The sequence below is a fragment of the Ambystoma mexicanum genome, chromosome 9, assembly GCF_040938575.1.
Source record: "Ambystoma mexicanum isolate Mex_15411 chromosome 9, UKY_AmexF1_1, whole genome shotgun sequence".
Taxonomy (NCBI): domain Eukaryota; kingdom Metazoa; phylum Chordata; class Amphibia; order Caudata; family Ambystomatidae; genus Ambystoma; species Ambystoma mexicanum.
Window position 1 is genome coordinate 241,264,750 of NC_090931.1, and position 20,246 is coordinate 241,284,995.

Below are 20,246 nucleotides of genomic sequence, written 5' to 3' on the forward strand. Positions count from 1 at the left end.
TAACTAAATCTGATTTCAGTGTTGTCAAATAAATTCCATTTCAGTTCTCAACCTCTCCAACTATCCTAGCAACCACATGCCTCTGCCTAACAAACTAATCACCAACACCAATGCGCAGTGCTCCAGATAAGATTTTGAGGTGGTAGTATTTTACTCCCCATTTTGTAACTTTACGAGTTTTGTCCTTCACAAAAGAGTAAAACGTATGTGAAAATCCAGCCAACACATCCAAAAAGTGAACATTTTATGGAAATCACTATGCAGCAGCGGCCCACATCATTACAGAAAGGCAGGTTTCCTTCAAATTAACAGATAAATCACAGTGTTCTGTAGAATAAACACCCTCTCAAATGGAGCAGATGACCACCAACACTGAACTCCGCCTGCATACAATGAAAAGGTACAACAGCAGCATAAACCTTTTAATGCTTCGCCCACACAGAACAGGTCATCTTGAGTAGGCGCCGATTAGGCATACCTCACATAAACAGAAAAGGTGAATCAGAACATCAACAATGCATCTGTGCAAATTAAGCAAGGGTAGAAGATAGCTACACAGTGAACAGATATGGAATGGGTCTATGGAACAGGTGCAACATAGGCTTCAGGAGTGCCCACTCCCTTCCTTCTATAGAAAAGGTGTGCGATGTACCTTGATTTAGCATTCTTTCCTCACATGAAATGGAGACATTGTGTCTCGACAGCACAAGATTACCACACAGAAGTCAGTCACAGCGGTAGAGAAGAAATCACATGGGATTGAGTAGTGCAAGCACCCTCACACTGAACAGGTAAATGAAAGGCATCAGAAATGCAAGCTACACTCAAAAAGAACAGGAACAGAATAGGCTTCATCAGTCCAAATTCCCCTCGCAAAGGACTTGCTCAGCAGGGGGAAAGGGATACAAGCTCTCCTCACATAGAAAAGGAATACCATAGATAGAACTAATATAGCATTCATAGCGACTAGTTCTAAGTTGAAGGGCAACTCGGCTTCTGGTATCAGAAAAACTCCTCATATTAGGAATTTAATAAACCGTAATTAGAAGGAATTCAACCTTAGAACAACTGATGTGTGTACCATTTCTCAGCCACTCTCCAGCTGGTCCACTTCCTAAAGCATGTTGCGAAATGGGATGTTAATATTACAGCAGGATAAGTCACTCAATATGCCTTTCAATTTTCCTTTATAAAGGTCTGCATATTTGATCTCTTCTGAAAAAATTAGTTTTTAAGACACAAACAAACCTCGCCACTTACACAGTAAAGCATACATGACCTTGTATTATGTGTTAGTTTGAGGTTTTATAGCAGAATTTTCATTTGATGATTAATGAAAGCCCTCATTTACTGGAACTAGTAGTGCTTAATGGTATGCCAGGGTTGTGATATGATAATGCTGAGAGGCAAGTGCTCAATGCTAAAATCCACATCTTGTCTCATGTCCAAATGCTGGCTCTCCCAAGTAACCCTCATGTCCTGCAAAAGTCAGTAAACTGACTATCGACTAAGCTAATAATACACAGTGCTTAGAAGTTGGTGGAATGCGGCGTGAATCGCTACATAAAAATGAAAAGACTTATCTTGATAAGGTTTTGTTGAGTTTCTATTTAATTTGTAAATGCAACCATTTCATTGTTGTCTTGTAATAGTGCCATCGCTGGATGAAGAGGCAGGTTCTGAATGTTTTAAGTGTAACCTTGAAGATTTGAATGAGGCTGATGTGAAGAGTCAGGAATGAAACTCGGACACAAGTTAGCCATGTTTTTGGTTAAAGACATTTATTGAAAATAAAAGGGTTGGGAAAAACCCTGTTCTAACCAGAATTTCCCTACCTAAAGCAAAACTAAGGATCTGTCTGTGTCAGGATGTCAAAATCAAAACTGTCCTTGTGTTCCAAAGTTTTTTTCTGACCCTCACACTATGAACTAAACTATAAGGTGAGAAGGTAAATGTATTTGATGCTTTTTTAAACTTGTTGGTAAAGGAAGAGTTAATAGTTCCAACACACATGTCATCCAAGGATAAAGAGTCCTAGTTCCAGAGGGTGGTTCCATTCCCTTGGATTCCTCTTTGATACAAATAGTTCTCCATACAACAGTTTTTTGTGTCTTTCTTGGCCCAAAATAGCAATGTCACACACAAAGCTGCTTAGCTTTGCAATTCTATTTCATTTAGAATTCCTGGTTTCCTTTTCTGCCAGGACTTTGCTTCTCCTCATCTGATCAACGCAGTTCTGATATTATTTCTTAGAACTTATTGGTCCCACACACTTGCAGTTGCCTGGTATACTCTCCTGTCAGGGCTCCTTGCATTTACACTGAAGAGAGGGTCCCGTGAATGGCCCTTGTATTTAGTATTTTAGTATTTATTTATTCATAGTGCACACCTAACCCTGGGGTAGCAGTGCGCAGAGGCATCAAGAGGTTTGCGAAGCTTGTTACATACAAAGGATGACGTCTGGCTGAGGTTACATTGCTGGAGCATCAAAGACAATAAAAGCCGGTGAGGTATGCGTTACAAGAAAATACAGATACAAAATGAGGTTATTACAAGAATTGTAGCTACACAGATCAATTGACCACCTGTGTGTTCAGATTAGCAGTCATAGTAGTGTGGCGCAGCCGCCAGGCGTTATATATCATGGTCCTTGAGCCACTGAATAGTCTTTGATCTGAATTGGCGGTAAGGGAGGTCTTCCCTGCATAGAGGTGGTAGGGAGTTCCAAAATTGCGCTGCTTTTACAGGAAAGCTATTCCCTCCAGACAAAGTACGTTTAAATCTGGGAACAAGGAGGAGATTGGAATTAACCTTTCTGGTGGGGCGGGAGAAAGGTGGTCTGGTGAATTTAGTTATAAGGTATTGAGGGGCTGCTTGGTGGAGGCATTTGTGGGTCAGAGAGACAGATTTAAGGAAAAGTTTGTCTTTGGTGGATAGCCAATTGACAGACCTTCTAGTCTCGGAGATGTGGGCTTTCTTTGGGATACTAAGGGCCGCTCTTAGTGCGTTATTCTGTAGGATTTGAATTTTGTTTGTGATATATTTGTTGCAACCTACATATAGCGTATTGCAATAGTCCAGTTTGGAAAGGATCAGAGCCCTGGCTTGGGTGATGCAATTGGAAGGTGAGAGGAATGGTTTGGCTGCTCTGATAAGTTTGCAAGTGTAAGATGTGGCGAATGCAATAGCTTTACCTTGCTTTTTGAAGGTGAGAGTGGAGTCTAGGTAAAAGCCAAGGGTTTTAACCTCCTTGGCTACAGTAATATTATTATTGTCGATTACAAAGGAGGAGTAGTTTAGGTCTAGTTTGGTGATGTTTTGGGAGGACCCTAGCATGAGGGGTTCTGTTTTGTCATCATTCAGGCATAGACCATGTAGGGCCATCCATGCCTGGATGATGAGGTACACTTTGTTAACGAAGGCCAAATCCTTGTCATAATCCCCCGTCAACGGGATGAGGATCTGGGTATCATTGGCATAGTTGGTGTAGGTAATACCCAGACCGTCTAGATCATCAAAAAGGGGCTTTGTGAAAATGTTATTGTATCCCCTATGCAACGGTCAACCCACAGGATGGTCAACCCACAGGACGAAGAATGAAAGCTGTAACTCGTTGTTTTGCCAGTCACCAAATTCACCATTATATCACAGATATGACAAGAAAGATTTTCTCAGACAGCCATTTAAACCGTATCCAGTGGATGGTTTCGAGGGGCCAGAGGCCTCATCAATGGATCAGGTCGACTGACAGAAAAGCCAAGTATTGATGACGTCATTATAGACACCACGACCTAGCCATGTTAGTCATGAAGCAAATCTGCACTCATGCATGAAATTACGCAGACATGCACTAGTTTTATTGCTTGATGACATGAAACACATGCTTATAACTCCTGTAGTCATAGGACGGATACAATTACATAATGCTATGAACCGTTCTCTTCTTTTGTTAAAGCGAAACTGCAAGACACAGAATATACATGGACCAAGCTTGCATATGCTTTGTTGCACCTAACCATAAGAAGCCATGAAGACACATAGTGAACCTATAGAATGACTGAAGTGAATCAGGTAGGGAAAGCCAGGCCTCAAGTACATGGAAGGGGAGAGATGATCCCTGCAGCACAGGCTCAGAGATGGTTTTCACAGCCAAGGACAAGGGCGGGTGGAAAATTCCTGGTTCCCGAGGCAGCAAGCCACCTGAAAGAATTCAGAAAAAAATCCTCATAATTGCAGACAGAAGGGCTTTGTTTTGCGGTCCCTTCACATGTGACCCAGCAGAGCAAGACAATGCCCATTTACTTGTGGAGGGGCCAGAAGCTGTTCCCAGCAAGGCAGAGTGAAATGATACAAGTGTTGCCCACCAAAACTGCAATCTGCAGGCACTCTATCAGGCTAGCTGATCAGACCAGTAGCAACAATATGGAACACACAGCACTCCATAGCCATTCCCATTTCCTTGAAAAGGTACACAAAGCTCTGTGACTATGGTCTTCCTGCAACCCTACAACAATGTAGTGGGCAACTTTTGGGGGTAGTCTCAGATGGAGCCACCTGACATGGAAGAACCTACATAGGGGATTTATAGAGGTGATAAACCCAGACTAACCAACAGGGATACCTCATAAGGTTTTGGGGTGGGCCTGATTTTTGTGACGTCACTAGGGCATAAAACCTTGTGACACAGGATTGGAAGCTGAGATTGCGGGAGAATTGTTTTTTTCCTGTATGATCCCTGTCTTATGGAAAAATAAAGACAGTAAACTTTTCCCCATGGCTGAGTCTTCCGTTTTTGCATTGGGTACTCTGCTAATTCTGGACATTGTTATTGGAAATCCCCAATTCCTCTGGTGTACTTCAACACAGTGTTTCTATCCATTTTAACAATTGTACATTTACCTGGTTGGATAATATATCCTCTTGATATATTATTCGATTCAGTATTCCCATGTATTTGCATTCCGTGCATTACCATACTGGTAAGGGGTTTGATTACAATTCGCTTCCCCTTTTTAAAATGAGTCTCATTGCTTTCTCTCTTTCCGCTGTTCTGTTTACTGTTATTTGTATTTGGCACAGTGGCCAATATGCCCCCCGATGTCACCACAATCCTTGGGATTACTCTCCAGCTCTTGTTGGCATTCTCGGGCTCATTCGAGGTCAACTGGTGAAGCTACACCACCTGCTTTTCTCTTGTGACTGCTTCCTCTTCGTTCTCCCACCTCCTGTGGTGTCTCTTCAACACGCCAGCTTTGCTTCCGGCTCTGGTAAGTAAGGTGCTGCCTTCCGTGGTCTGTGAACACCCAGGAGTATTTCAGTGGCTCCTGGCCTTTTTGCACCATGACCGATTCTTGCAGCGTCTCCCTTCTTCCTGGATGGTGAGCCGCTTGGCTTCACCATACCTGTCTGAGCTTCTCGATTACTCGAGCCTTACAGAGAGGTCAAACGTTCTCTCGCCAACAGCATCAGCAGGCTCTAACATTTTGCTTCCCCTCTTTAAATCTCCCGGGCACAGGTGTTTGCGAGAAACAAGTGGCGCTCACCGGGCTTGTGGCTTCTGTCGTTCTGCACTGCTCTTTCCCTCTTCCTCGTCCCAGTGTTTGAGTGTTTCTGGGACAAGAAGTCCATTGTTGGTGATTGATTTAAAAAGCTTGAATAATCACGTTCAATAGTTCTACATGGTAAATCCTTTCTGGATGATGGAAAAATTGAACTAAAACAGGTGGTCTAGTAATTTCCACAAGGTAGACCAAAGTTGTTAGAATATTGGTCGATATGATTTGGGGAAAGGATTTCCCTATTTTTCCTAGGTGGATGTGTAAACGTATGACAATAGGCCATGAGGGTCTTAGATATGGGACGATTATCTTCAAGGGCAAATGGGGGATACCATGTCTCACCCAAGAATCCATGACATCTCCCTGGAGGTTGTCTCCTCCCATTTGATCCTCCCTCATAAAGCCGCTCCCAGGGTCAGGATCAGGTAGTGACTGCCATCCCCTGGCCACATGGGAGGTGGTCACTGCCGGGAGATCAGTGATAACTCCATCGGATTCATCACTCTTTGACCACAATGAAAATCACTCCTCCTTGAGCAAGGACCTTGCGGCTGCTGACCATTTATCGTACCATTTTTCACATTGACTCCAAGTTAAGGTTTAATGGACGTTTAAACTAGACATCGAATACTAATCCATGCCCCAGCTAAGGATTTAAGATGGGGAGCAGTTTACACAATTTTAACTAAATTAAATTGTAAGAGTAAAAATAATTTGCCTCAGCAAGACTGTAAATAGTATGCGACAAGCAACCAGAGCATTACTTAACTTAAAAATGTATAGAACACATAACAAAAACCATTGTGTAGAAAAGATGTCTGGCATAAAACAAATGACTATGTTTGTGGGCAATGTTCTACTTATTGTGCTGAACACAACACATAGATGCAAATTCGTGATAAATGCACACAACACAAGAACTCCGAAAAAATATGTTTGTGCAATGCAAGCAAACATTCACTGTTCATTGTTGTTAGTGTATTTCTCTGAACGATCTCTTCTTTAAGAGTTAATTCTGACGAGGATGGGTAGATTGATAACATTTACATAAGTAGTACATCATTTTTATAATTATAATTAAGATAAGCCAGACAATCATTAGCTTATAATGAAATATGATTTTCAATCGTTCTTGATGTTAGTTTAGTAAATGATGTTGCGTGACCGATTGTAGGCAAAGTAAATAATGAAGGTAAGAGCAAGCATCCTCACTGGGCAGTACAATGTAAAATAAGTCCATGGGGAATTTGAATATTGGATTCACCTTGTGTCCCGGGACAATTAATCCAAAAGACATCTCTCAAATTAAATGTTCTTCCAACTCAACGAAGGAAATGTTATGATTATGCTAAATGCAACCTTTCAGTGCTAGCTGCTATTTCTTGCCCACACTTTTTTTCTGGTAAAGTATTTCAAAGATATGTACATTTCTTTGTTGGTGCTCGATTCTGAGCTAATGTAAACTTTAGGCTTTTCAGGGTGATAAAATAATAGGGGGAGTTAAGAGGGGTGCGATAACCGTGTGGGAGGGGGGTTGTTCAGAGGCGGGACGCCGGACAGAAGTATCGGCATCTTTTACACCTAAACAACAAGTAACATTCCAACACCTACTGTACGTTATTTCACACATGCTTGTGAGAGAATCATGTTTAAAGTAAATAAATAGGGATATGTGGGGCGTTATTACAATAAATGCAGTACAGTAACAGCTGGGACGAACTGAACTTGGCTTTCAAGAAGGTACTCGCCCGAATTCTAGTCATACGTATCCCATTCGGATCTGGTAAAGTACAGTCTTACTATCTGGCTCCAACCCAACACTGTCTTCTCGGCTGAAGCCAATGTGGCAATTGAAAGAGGTAACGATAGAATGCAGATTGCAAAAGTGAAGGGAATTAAACATTGCCTGACCGCATTCTGGATTAAATATCAGACTAAAGTGCCCTGTTTATGGGCTGGAGAAAAAGAGTGGCGAGGGTGAATGAGAGGTGCACAGGGCGCGTTCCTATTGGAAGGGTCTATGGGGAGCTTGAAGGATTCACAACAGCTAATGCAGGCATGTAGGGCTGGGGTAAAGTCAGCTACACAGGCGTAAAACCGAGGGTTTTTCCAAGATGGAGGAGGAAAACAAAGTCGAGAGGCAAACTCTGCTTTGCTATCCTCTGATGCCTTGGAAAGTCACAAAAATGAGCTGGAGTGGAAAATAGAAGCGTAAAAGCAATACGTTTTGCTTTTATGCTCTCAATTCCCACTCTGCCCATTTTAAAATGACCCCCACAGGGTGATAGGTTTGAGGACTCTGTGTCGAACATAGAGAGCTGATTTTAAAATGGTCCCACTGAGTGACAGGTGTGAGGACTCTGTCTCGAACATAGAGAGCTATCTATGCTCTGTCGGTGAACTTGGATTGGTAGGAGGAGAGATGAGCAGAGGTGTACTTTGTGTTTCAATATGAGAAGACTTCTAAGTAGGTAGGTGCTGCTCCTATTCAGAGGGGGTTGGAGAAGATTCTGTCACACGTTGAGAGGTTCGAGCAAAAGCAGGCATTTTCCACCCATATTGGCCTCATAGGAGGCCTTCCCTACTGGCAAATCTCTCCATGACTATATAGGGCAGTCGGCCTCATCGGGAAAGGTGTAATGGGTGAGAACACCCACCTGTGTGGCCAAAGAGAGATAGAGAGCAATACATGTGCGGTGTTGTGGGGTGAAGGGTGAGGGGTATATGGAGAGAGTCACTGGGCTGTGCGTGCTCTAGCGTGATGAGGAGGAGGAGGGATAAAGTTGCATGGATGAACATAGGGTGTAATTGAGAATCTTCCGAATAGGCAAGTGCCATCTTAGAGCTTGCCGTTTTCACAATTTCAGTTAAAGGCCAGGCTTCTCAATGTGCAATCAACCAGGTTGGGCACGCTACAACCTGATCAATCCCTCTATGTGGTCCTGTTGAGAAGGTTTCCTCTATTAAAGCGAGTAAAGAATGAGATTTCAGAATAGGTTGTGCTTTTAGAAAGCCCGATATCCGGCATAGACGTAGACACTGGCCTTATAGCAGGGCTGGAATCAGGTTGCCCCTTTCCCCTATTGAGAATGTATTCATCTTGTGCGAGGCAAAGGGGAACACCACAATGAGAAGCTCTACCGGAATAATTCTGAAGCAGCTTTTACAGATGGACCTCATTTGACACACTTGTAAACGCAGGTGAAATGCCAACTGTGCATCTGTTTTCACAATGCGGCTTTCTTAGCAACCGTGCCACTTAAAGAGACATGGGACGCAAGGCATTCAAAGTGCTGCTTTGTGACATGAATTACGGGCTAGAGGAATCCGTCTTGTGGGACTGCTGACTGCACACTTAATGCCAGAAGTTGCTACCTGCACAGTAGAAGCAGTCCTGCATGGACTGCTTCCCCTTTGTAATAGTTTACCTTTTGCTCTTGACCGGGGGTCTGCAACCTTTCGCTCTCCAGATGTTTTGGACTACAGCTCCCATGATTCCTCACCCTTGACTTTTCTGTCTTGGACTGATGGAAGTTGCACTCCAAAACACCTGAAGAGCCAAAGGTTGCAGACCCAAACCCTAGGCAGATGGTTACTGTTCAATGCTTACAGACCACATGAGCTGTCAGAATCAATAGCTACAGGTTGCAATGTGTACGATTTGCAATATTGCAACTGTAAAAAGCAATATCCATTTTGTTCTTTGCATGCTGGCACTTTGCATTCGTGAAGCCTGCCACTTTGAGAAGCACTGTACATACAACATTCTTTCATACATCTGGTCCCCGCTTTTCTGTTAATCTAGTCTTTCCTGGCCTGTATGCTTTGAAAAGAGATGGCAGATTGCTAAAATGAACAGAAATAAAAGAAACGGGGAGTCCAGGACGTCATTTAGGGGTAGCCCGAGGTCGCAGTTGTGACCTCTGAGGTCTCCCTTGCGACTTCTAAAAACCCCCCAAAAAAACAAAAAAAAAAGTCTTTAATGCAAGCTCCTGGCTGCGGCCAGCACCGTGTGGCTCTTTACTTCTGGATTGGCTGGCTTTTTTTGTTCTTTTTTGTTAAAAAAAGAAGAAAAATAACAACAGGAGTGCCACAAGTCTAACACTTTCAACAGTGACCCTAAATAGGAAAGAATAGGAATACCAAATAATGTGTCTTTCTGGAATTCTATACAATAATTGCTAGACTCATTAAAGGTTTATTTCAGGCACACTTCAGGGGGTGAGTCACGGATTTAGTCTGTTCTTAAACGCCTCAACTCAGCCTTTCATCCTTCTGAGGTCGATAAAGGTTGGGTGATATTGGGTGTATATTTTTTTCTATATAAAGTGCTTAAGCGTAAGTGCTATATAAGAACACATCAGTATCATTTGGTCATGGACGTCTGCTTGCATTCACAGTGATTTGGTAATATGGGCTTATACACACCGATCTTAACGATATATATGAGGCGATCCATTCTTGTATGAAATGTACATCCCATTATATCAATATCGTAACCATATTTTTCGTAGTGTACAATGCTATATGATGCCACTTCCTGTTTTGTTAACAGGTGAAAGGTTGTGTTCCATTGCTTCCCGCGATATCACTTCGGGGTGGGGTCAAATTACCACTTCTTGTGATGTCATCAGGGGTCAAGGGTCGTGTGATGTCACTTCCGCTACCCCTGGCATTTTGGTGAAATGACGTCCCTCGGGGAACACAGAGTTAAAGTCCTTTTTCTAAGGTGTGTTTTTAAAGTTTGTAACATGATTTATTAAATAAAACTACTGTTGTCTTCTTATTTTGCAGTTTTCAGCAACATATAAAATATACTATTCGCTAGAATCCTAGTAAAAGCTTGCAGTTTTTCAGTGCATGTTTTTACCTTTACATACAATTGTGGGTTGGGATTGCATGGCTATTTACTGAGGTCATGGGACCTCCTGTTCAGAGCACCCTCTGTGCTCTCTCACCTCCAGGCATTAGCACCTACTACCTCTGTGTCACCAAATCCAGGTCTCCATAGCTTACCTATATTTATGTGTCTCTTCCCCCCTGATAAGTCTCATTGGGGGAATTACTGTGTTCTAGGCTCACTCGTATAAGAAGCCTGCTGACCTTTGCCTGTGCGCATTCACCACTATTCTCAGTTTCTGACCGCCAGTCACATGTTCTAGGGAGAGGAGTTTAGACAACCCAATTCCGCCATCTTAGATTTCATTGCATCTTCTCAAAAGAGGTGTTAAATCAGATGTTAGAGCCCTCTCTTCTCCTAGTCTACAAAGGGTGGCCGGCTGTGTTTCTGCTTTCACCTGGATCTACATGCAGAAGGAAAGTCCTTTTTGATCTCTATTTGTGATGCTTGAGGGAGGCTCTTTGACACAATGGTGAGGACTATGTGTAAATTCATGCATGTCTCTATATACGAGAGCATGTGTGCTAAAGTGTGTGTGTGAATATGTGTGCTCACGTATGTGTGTCTCTGTACCTGCCTCTGGAGGCATCAGCGCGACTGTATATACATCAGTGGCGGCTGGTGAGTTTGGGAGCAGGTGCAGCGTCCATTTCCCAGTGGGAATTTGGGAGCGAGCATGTGAAATTATTTGAAAATGGCCTCCAAAATGTGCAATTTACTGTCCAAACCCACCGAAGTATGACATAAAAAGCATTAGGTTTTACATACTAATGGTGGTACATTATTGTTACATGTGCAAGTGTGATGGTGTATTTTACAGCAGCTTGTATTGCGAATAGCATACATGCCCATTAGCAACTGTGACAGCAGCCAGCATTGGAGCTTGTTTGGAACATGTGTGCTTATAGAAGAAATGAGGCAAGTTTGTTCTGTTAATACTGTTCTAAAAAATCCTTTTTAACAATGTGGGGAGAATTCCACTGTGATTTTTCCGACTGCATCGCCCCACCCCTCCCAAGCACTGCTGGAGTAATGGGAAAGGAAGAAGGCATTCTGAGGTTTCAAAGGTCGTGAGATTTCTCAGCTGTAAAATAAAACTGAAATCACTGCATGCCTTTCAACTGGAAGACACCAGAATATCATCAGTTAAGCGGCAACAGACACCCCAATCCTATCCTTGTAAAATCAGTTTCCAAATGGACAATAAGTTTACTTCTGTTTGACCCATATGCAGGTTTTTTTAATTATATGTCTTATGACTTCCCATTTTTGCATGCCACCCTCTCAGCTAGCCACAGATACCATTATTTAGTCTGTACTGTTCATGTGATTTTCCCCACCACTTACAAACATATGCTTCTTTTCTGATTGTTTTAAAGCTGACCTCCCAACCCTACAAAAGACTCATGCTAGCTCACCTGGCTTGTCGTTCTGGAGAATGGTCACGGCAATGAACTATCCAGAAGGTTGAAGTCCGATGTTTTTGGTTCCGCAATTAACCTGGACTGGTTGGATTTGTTCATGAAAGGTGCTTTCAATGGTCTGTAAAGAGAAATCGAGAGACTGATCTGAGAAAGGGCAACATAGGCTGTGAGCAGTAAGAAAATTGACGTGAAGGAGAGAGTTAACTACTCAGATGCCCACACACAAGTACGTTTGCCCTTCCCCCAAATTCTCTCAAGTTACCTCTCCCTGCACAGCTAGGGAGAAATTGCATAGGAGCAGGGACAGACAGCTTGTAGGTGCTGCTTGGTTATTTACCCAGCCACTGACTGACCATAGTTTCTTTTTTATAGCGGTACTTATCTACATGTGATACACTTGTTTAAATTCCAGAATCTGCTTATTTTGCCCATCTTTTGTTCTCCACCTCCTTACTGTCCCCACCTGGTCCTTTCATTTCATCCCTTTCTGTATTTTTGACAGCCATCCCACTTTGCCCCTGTGGTCATGACTTGTGTCTGATTTATGCATCAGCGCCACTTCAAGGGACCAATGCTTGTTGTCCCACCTGCTCGTGGTATAGTCTTCGTATGTTTTCTGCAGGGGGTGAACTTTCTGGGGTCAGAGTCAGCACGGTGAGAAAGTCTGCTAGCATGTCTTGTCTGCCTGGCAGACCTCTTCACCTCTTCACTTACTGGCTGCTGGTTGCCCTAGTGCCCATGACCGGACTCCACCCACACGGATTGCCATTGGCTGGCAATCACCCAATGACAATACACAACCTGTTGCTACGCTGCATGGCTAGCACAGGAGATCTCCTCTGGGGTGCTAATTTGCACACAAAACCAATAGTGCGGCCCACCCCTCCAGCGCCCCACCAGCCTTCCTAATGAGACGATGGGTTACGTAGAGTGCATGGAGCTATGAGGTCATGGCAGAAAATAACGTAGATCTGGATGCGCCCTGCCGCTCTGAAGGGTAGGCAGCAGCAGGCCTGGCCTAGGCCAGCAGTCCAGCATACACATTGCAGAGTGGCAGATTAATAAATAAATAATGAATCTGCTGCTCTGCACAACATTGATTTGCATAATTTGCCGGCACAGCAGAAGAGTTGTCTCTTCTGTCTCTGTGGCAGGGGGTTCGGGGAGCAGTGTCCCCCGCCCTATCTAAGTGGCCGCCACTGATATACATTGATGGGTGAATCAGTGATGTTCCTTTGTGTACTTGTTTTTGTGTTTATGTATGTCTGTGTGGGCCAGTGTGTGCAGTTGTTTGTGCGCATGTATACCTCAGTGCGTGCATAAATATATACCTCTTGGCCTGCTCATATGAGCATTTTTTTCTTTTGTGTGTGTGCATGTTTACGTCTTTGTGTCTATGTGCATGCATTTCTGTGTATTTCTGTGTACATCTGTCTGCTTTTGTGTGAATGCCTGTCCATATGCATTTGAGTGCATGCATACCTCTGTATGATGTTATGTGTGCCATTGTGTGCATGTGGTATCTGTGTACCTTTGTTTGCTCATTTGTGCCTCTGTGTATGCTTATGTCTGCACATGAGACTCCATGTGAATTTGTCTATGTGCATCTGTGTGTGTTTGTTCCCTTTAGTGCACCTGTGTAAATATAAGGCTCAGTCTACCTGCATTTTAATGCATATGTGCCTACGTGTGCAAGCATGTGAATGCATTTGTGTGTGTGTGTGTGAAAGAGAGAGAGACTGTTAGGGCAGCCACTTTTTTGTTGATGGCATACCTCACCAATGATATGTATTATACTTTATTCATACCCAATCACCTTACAGGTTCAAGTGAAGCAGGTGTACTTTGACCTAAAATGTAAAAATGTAGCTGAAGGGTGAACAGACAATCCCAAATCAGAACTGCTTGGGTCAAACATGGGAAGGTGGCAGCTCTAGTGAATGTGCCTGTGTGTGTGTGTGTCTGTGAGAGACAGTCTGTGGGCCAGATTCTCCAAAAGTAGCGCAAATGAAAGTAGCACAGAGAATGTACTCATTTCATTTGCGCCAGTTTCAGAAATGCACAGGTCTCCTTATTCTCAAAGGTAACCTGTGCAATTCAGGAGGGGCTGAACAGTGGCACAATGATGCACAGTTAAACCCCCTTGCAGCCACAACACTAATGTAATGACAGGCTCCCAGCAACCAGGTGGTGTATGTGAGTGCATTCCATAGAGACAGGCCTGTGATGGTAAAATGCTTGAGGAAAAAAAAGCATTTTCCTGTTTGGGGGATTGAAATTCAAGTGTGACAGCCGTGGATCACACCGTGGCTGACATACTGAAAGAATAAAACATTACAGTGCCAGATCTGGCCCTGTCATGACAGAGGACTGAGATTCCACTCTGTTTTTTAAACCCATAAACTGCTCCAGATTCCTACTTGTTTCAGACTCTTCTTGCAGCGTTTTTGGAGTACATTTCCATCCTTTCTATTACTGGAGTAAGGATAATTTGGCGACCTTTCACCATACTACTGGTCCATCTCTTTGTGCAAAGGTCGGATCAGGCCTACACAAAGAGATCGAGTATGGTGAAAGGTCGCCAAATGATCCTTACTCCAGTAAAAACACAGAGGAATCTCGGTCTTTTGTTAGTGTGATTTTGTGGCATAATACACAGAATTTGGTAACAATTTTAGCAGATTTTTGAAATTGCTGCTTTACAAAGAAAATGAATAAAGTTTGGAGTTATTTCATTTGTGAAGCAGAAGACAAATGTTCTAGTTCTTTGTGACATGTGCCTTGTTGTGTAGATAAGTGACAGGGCAAGTTTCTTTACCTATCCCCTCACCCTAGATAAAGGGACCATCAGCGCAACCTAGGGGTAGGAAAAATACACAAGGGCTTAGTTTAGTTTGGTAGCAGGGCAAGATAGACAGGATTTGCGCATTTTGGTAACGTAAAAAAGAAAATGAATAAATTACCTAAGATTTGTTTGTGTGATAATAACTAATATGGAAGTCTTCAGGTGTGAGACCCTATATGGCTCAACACGTGTGTTTTTAGGCAATTATCCTTTGAAAGCGAAGATAGACTGGCTATTGATCGATATTACTTGCAAATAGCTGGATCTAGACTAGGCTTTAGGGCTGGTGGAATACAATCTTCAGAAGGGGACAGACTAATGAACTTGACCACAAAGGGCATAAGAGCAGTTAACATAAAGCTCTATTAAGGGAGACATGTTGCCCCCAGCCCCCATAGCATACAGCACATAAAAGCAGAAATCTTATACAAGAACAGATAATAGAAAGGTGTAAATAAATGTGACAAAAGGGACCCTGGTTACTGATAAAGAAAATCAGAGAAGTGACAGAGGAAACACAAGGAGTTAATTTTCCTTATTGCCCAATGTAAATAAAATGTATAAAAGACTTCTGTAAGGCTTTACGCATTTCCTTTCCGTTACGCAACATTTTCATTAATTTGTATGGCGGAGAGGCGTGGCGGAACGTAACTTACATTTCCACAACATCCTTCATCTCCGCCATACAAATACTCCAGCATTTGCGCCAGCATGGATTTTCATGCTGGTGCAAATGCTGGGGATTCCTATAGAATGTGCCTGCTTTTTGCACCTGCAGAAAGACAGCGGACACCATAGGAAACCATGGTAAACACTGCCTGCCATGCGTACAAGGCAGGTGACGTTTACTCTGTTTCCGCTGCAGAGTGCAAAAAGACAGCGGACTCCATAGGAAACCATGGTAAACACTGCCTGCCATGCGTACAAGGCAGGTGACGTTTACTCTGTTTCCACTGCAGAGTGCAAAAAGACAGCGGACACCATAGGAAACCATGCAAAACACTGCCTGCCATGCGTAGAGCCATGCGCACAAGGCAAGTGACATTTACCCTGTTTACACTGCAGAGTACAAAAAGACAGCGGACACCATAGGAAACCATGGAAAACACTGCCTGCCCTGCGTACAAGGCAGGTGACATTTACTCTGTTTACACTGCAGAGTGCAAAAAGACAGCGGACACCATAGGAAACCATGGTGAACACTGCCTGCCATGCGTACAAGGCAGGTGACATTGCAGACACCATAGGAAACCATGGTAAACACTGCCTGCCATGCGTAGAAAGCAGGTGACATTTACTCTGTTTACACTGCAGAGTGCAAAAAGGCAGTGTACACACGTGTACGCTGCCTTTTTCCACTCACCTTTTGCATTTCGCCATGTAAAAGAGGAACATTTGGCAGCATCGACATTTCTACTCTACACTGTTAACGTAACAGGTTCCCGCCACCAAATTATGGCGAACTCCAAAATGGTACCCAAGGAAACAACAAAGCCATGCAACAAGTGATTAAAGCCAAAACTGGAAGATAATAGACAAGTGAATTAGGGCACACGCGGACAGGAGTGACGTCAAGAACAATCAAACGCAGCTGTAGCAGCATGGACCTAGTGACCTTGGCCAGATGCAGGTGAAGTGAGTCCCTCTGGCTTACAGGCAGAAGGCTTAAAGTTAGGCCATCCAGCCTTGAGTGACCTTTCCCTGAAGCCCTGTGTGACCTTGTTATTAAGGACAACATTTAAGATGCGTCCCTGACTAGCCTGTCCACTGAAAGACGGCCTGCCCTACCTGCACAGGTGCCAGAGGCTGCTTCAGAGGATGTGTCCCACTCTTCCTGGTGTTCTACAGTGAGGCTTCTGTGAGTGACCAGCACCCCCTTTATATACATGTGCAGTATCATGGAGGAGGAGTCTCTAAATGAATTCCGATTGGTGGTTTGCACTAATAAGTAAACAGATTGGCTGTGAGTTACTGAACGGCTCCTGGGACCTGGCCTATGGCAGGGTAAATGGGGGTGGTGGCTGGTGTTACGGACGAGAAAGACGCAGCCCCTTTAAGGGGGAGGGACTGCGAAGGGAAGAGGGGAGTTCACGATCTGCTCTGCACTCGCCCATCCTAACAACAGGGTACTATGCTCGCTGACTAGATATTGTAACACGCACAGTACTTGCTGAAATAAGAAGCAACATGTATGTATGCAGAGCTGCAGGGGCGCCGAGTACGAGGGTGGTCCTGGACACACCCGCCTCCTGGGCCCTGGGCCCTTAACCCCCCCACAGGTAAGGCCAATTGCATGAAAGTCCATATACGTTGCAATGGGACATTTTGTTTTTTGCCAACGCCCTGCCCTCGCAAGAGCGTTGGGTTGATGAGAAAACCGCGAGACTCTGAACAGACCGCGTGATGTTTCTCCTATGTATTTTGTAACAGAACGGATGGCCCCTCGTGCTACACTCACCCAACCTTTTGCAGACTTTTACTGCTTTGCCAAAAAGGCAGGATTTGGTGTTTCTAGTGCCAATCATGCACTTCTTGCTGGTGGCCAGCTGGTGGCGCCATAGGCCACAAAATGAACTACCTTACAACCAGGAGTCCTGAAGAAAACACAAAAGAAAATGCCTTTAAATGACATCCATTAGTGTGTCATTGTGCCACTCAGCATGCACAGTCACGAGTGGATGGGGTGAGTGGGGCCAGAGAGAGTGGAGGGGGTGGGTGGGTGGAGGTAGAAAGCGTGGGGGCATGGGTGGGTGGGGGTAAAGAGAGTGAAGTGGGTGGTTGGGAGGAGGAAGAGAGAGTGGAGGCAGTGGTTGGGAGGGGCAGAGAGTGTGGAGGGAGTGAATGGGAGGGTGTAGAAAGAGTGGCTGTAGAGAGAGTGGAAGTGGGTTAGAGGACTGGGGTAGAGAGAAGTAGAAGAAGTTCTCAGGACTAATAAGCATTTGCCTTGAGAACAGATGTGCCTAACATTGGTGGCTAAGTATAAACAGAACATTCTGGAGTCATTTTTGTCAAAGGTGAGCTTTGTAAAAGGTAACGATTTCTCATTGCTGCACAGCCCAGCAACGTGAAGTTCTCACCTTTTATAACACTCAACTTCCTCGAAAAAAATCCTTAAGTGAAAATTCCAATTTGATTACATTTATACCTCTCCAATAAAGAAAGTGTGCAGGACTAATACGTGTTTGCAAGCAGAACAGAGGTTTCTATAACATTTTTGCATAAATATAAAACGGTGCACACTTACGCTTAAGAATCTTTATAAATAAAAATGTAAATGTTCGTTTGTTCAAAATCTTAAATCTCCGAAAGTTCTTCACAGATTGCTTTAAAATTTGGACACAACGTTGCATTCGAAAAGGCGCTTGTTTTTATATACCTACTATACCTAGATGTCACACCTGTGACAGGTAAAAACATACTTTTTCTGAAAAACAGTGGTATCTTTTGGATGTAAAAGCAACACACGTTATACTGAATATTTTACGATTCCATTTCAATGTTTCCGTGGCTCAAATACGTGCCGAGGAAGCAGCAGAGTGAAGATTCGGCCAGACTTCAGGATGCCCGGTTGCGAGCACGGCGATCATGCTCTGCAGCTTCAGATCAGCTTCGTTCTCAACAGAATGAAAGCGACAGGCTAAGAGTGGCTGAAAGACGTCAATGAGAACCAGCAGATCAGCGTCACACACAACTCCGTGCTCAGCAATCACGCAATTACAATCGCCTTGCATTCCGGTACTACCCAGCTGATTATAGTTTGAGCCGGCATGTTCACATCGGCACCATGACTGAAGTGTGTCCTTATTGCAAGGCTCTTAAATTTAATGCAGAAATGAAAGGAATGTGTTGCGCCGCCAGGAAAATGAAACTGCCTCAACTTGGAGAACCGGCAGAGCCATTGTGAAATGAAACATATTAGAAACGTGGCTTATTTATCCAATGCTGACGACTTGAGTCAGCTGCTGCAGGGCAGCCAGTGAGTCGCGTGAGACCCTCCCACGGCCTCTGGCCAGGTCCTCCTCCCCACTTTTATAGTAGCAAAGAGGACTCTGTCTAAGGGAGATGGAGAAAATTCATGGTCCCACGACATTGGATAATTAAGTAGATTAGTTGTAAATCATTCCCCTGCCATAACGCATTATGACAGGGGAATGACTTTCAATTGATTTGCTTATCTATCCAATGTGGTTTGTTGTTGACCATCGGATGCGGCTCACTTAAGGAGGGGACCTGGGAGCGGGGGAGGGAACAGGAAGGGGAGAGCATAAGGATGAGAGAGTTAGTCTGTACAGAAGTAATAAAGAAAGTAAGAAGTGCAGGCGGTGTCTCGTGTATTCATTGCATAGCTGAGAAACTAAGCCATAACAACTGGTGATGACGAGCAAAGGCCAACTCCTGCTGTCTCAAGGAGGAGACGTGGATCGAGAGGAGAACATCAACCAGCCCGCAAGCATCAGACCCGTGCTGCTGACCCAGGAGAAGTCCGACACCAGAAGTGGAAAAACCAGCGCGACCTGAGGAGGTGGTCGACGCCAGCGTTACCCCAGATGGTGAGGAGGATCAGAGGACTGCCGGAGGATGGACGTGACCTTAGGAGGTGGTTGATGCCTGTGATCTGGCCGGAGAGGAGGCGGTCCACCGGAGAACATGAGAAGGCTGCCGGAGGAAGCCAACACGACGGTGAGGGAGACCGTCATAGCGAAGATACCAGGAATTGGAGCGGACGACCACTCACAGCAAAGAGGTGAGCCCTGACACCTCGAGCAGCACCATCACGGAGGGACGCTGCCATGGAGGGCTGCACAGTCATCTGCATCTCCAAGGTAAGGAGCAATGCAAAAAGAACACCCACCGACCACCATGCATATGATAAACGCCACGTGGCTTCCTCGCATAAACCCACTAGAACGCAAGGAGAGTAAAAGAAACAATCACAATCACATGTAACACACGGAAGCCACGGCAGCCATACCCACTAGAAGACAAGGAGTGTAACGCAATAAAGGCAGAGACCCACTGAAGCACCTGTAACCCAGGACAACGGTCACACGTGGGGCACCACGCACAATGCTCCGAACCCCAACCAAGACTGCAGACACAGGAAGCTTCATGCCACACACGCTATGCAGTTCAAAGGCACATAAGCTCACGCAAGTCAGTAGAGCCTCGAGGACCAGACAAAACAACCCACCAACCCACATGAGGGTGAACTCGGTCCACAAACCAGACACCCATACACCCAGCACCACAAGTGTAGTGCCAACTAGGGCATTAAGCCCAGACAATGCCCCAATCACTGAAGAAGGGAACAACCCCTGGTGCCACATAAGAACAGGGCAGCCATGTCTCAAGGGTCGCAGGAGCAGCAGACACACCAGCGCAAAACACGGCAGGAGTGGTCTCCACAAACTCAGCAACTTTCGTACGCCGCCCAAACCCCTTCACCCTAGAGCCACAGGAAGATCAGGGCCAAAGATGGCAAGAGTGGATGGAGGAATTCGAAAAGTTCGAGAGCAGTA

The 20,246-nt window shown here is 44.5% G+C and overlaps 2 long non-coding RNA genes across 2 annotated transcripts in view; one reads left to right on the forward strand and one right to left on the reverse strand.

Moving 5' to 3' along the window:
- The window catches only part of LOC138487910 (uncharacterized), an 83,469-nt gene extending 66,885 nt beyond the window's left edge, over nt 1-16,584 (reverse strand). The window contains exons 1-2 of the long non-coding RNA XR_011274555.1: nt 16,516-16,584; nt 11,877-12,000 (exon numbers count right to left, since the gene is read on the reverse strand). This is a non-coding gene — a long non-coding RNA (uncharacterized lncRNA). The remainder of the gene's footprint in view (nt 1-11,876; nt 12,001-16,515) is intronic.
- Nucleotides 16,585-16,826: 242 nt separating this feature from the next.
- Nucleotides 16,827-20,246, forward strand: part of LOC138487911 (uncharacterized) — a 70,183-nt gene continuing 66,763 nt past the window's right edge. The window contains exon 1 of the long non-coding RNA XR_011274556.1: nt 16,827-17,006. This is a non-coding gene — a long non-coding RNA (uncharacterized lncRNA). The remainder of the gene's footprint in view (nt 17,007-20,246) is intronic.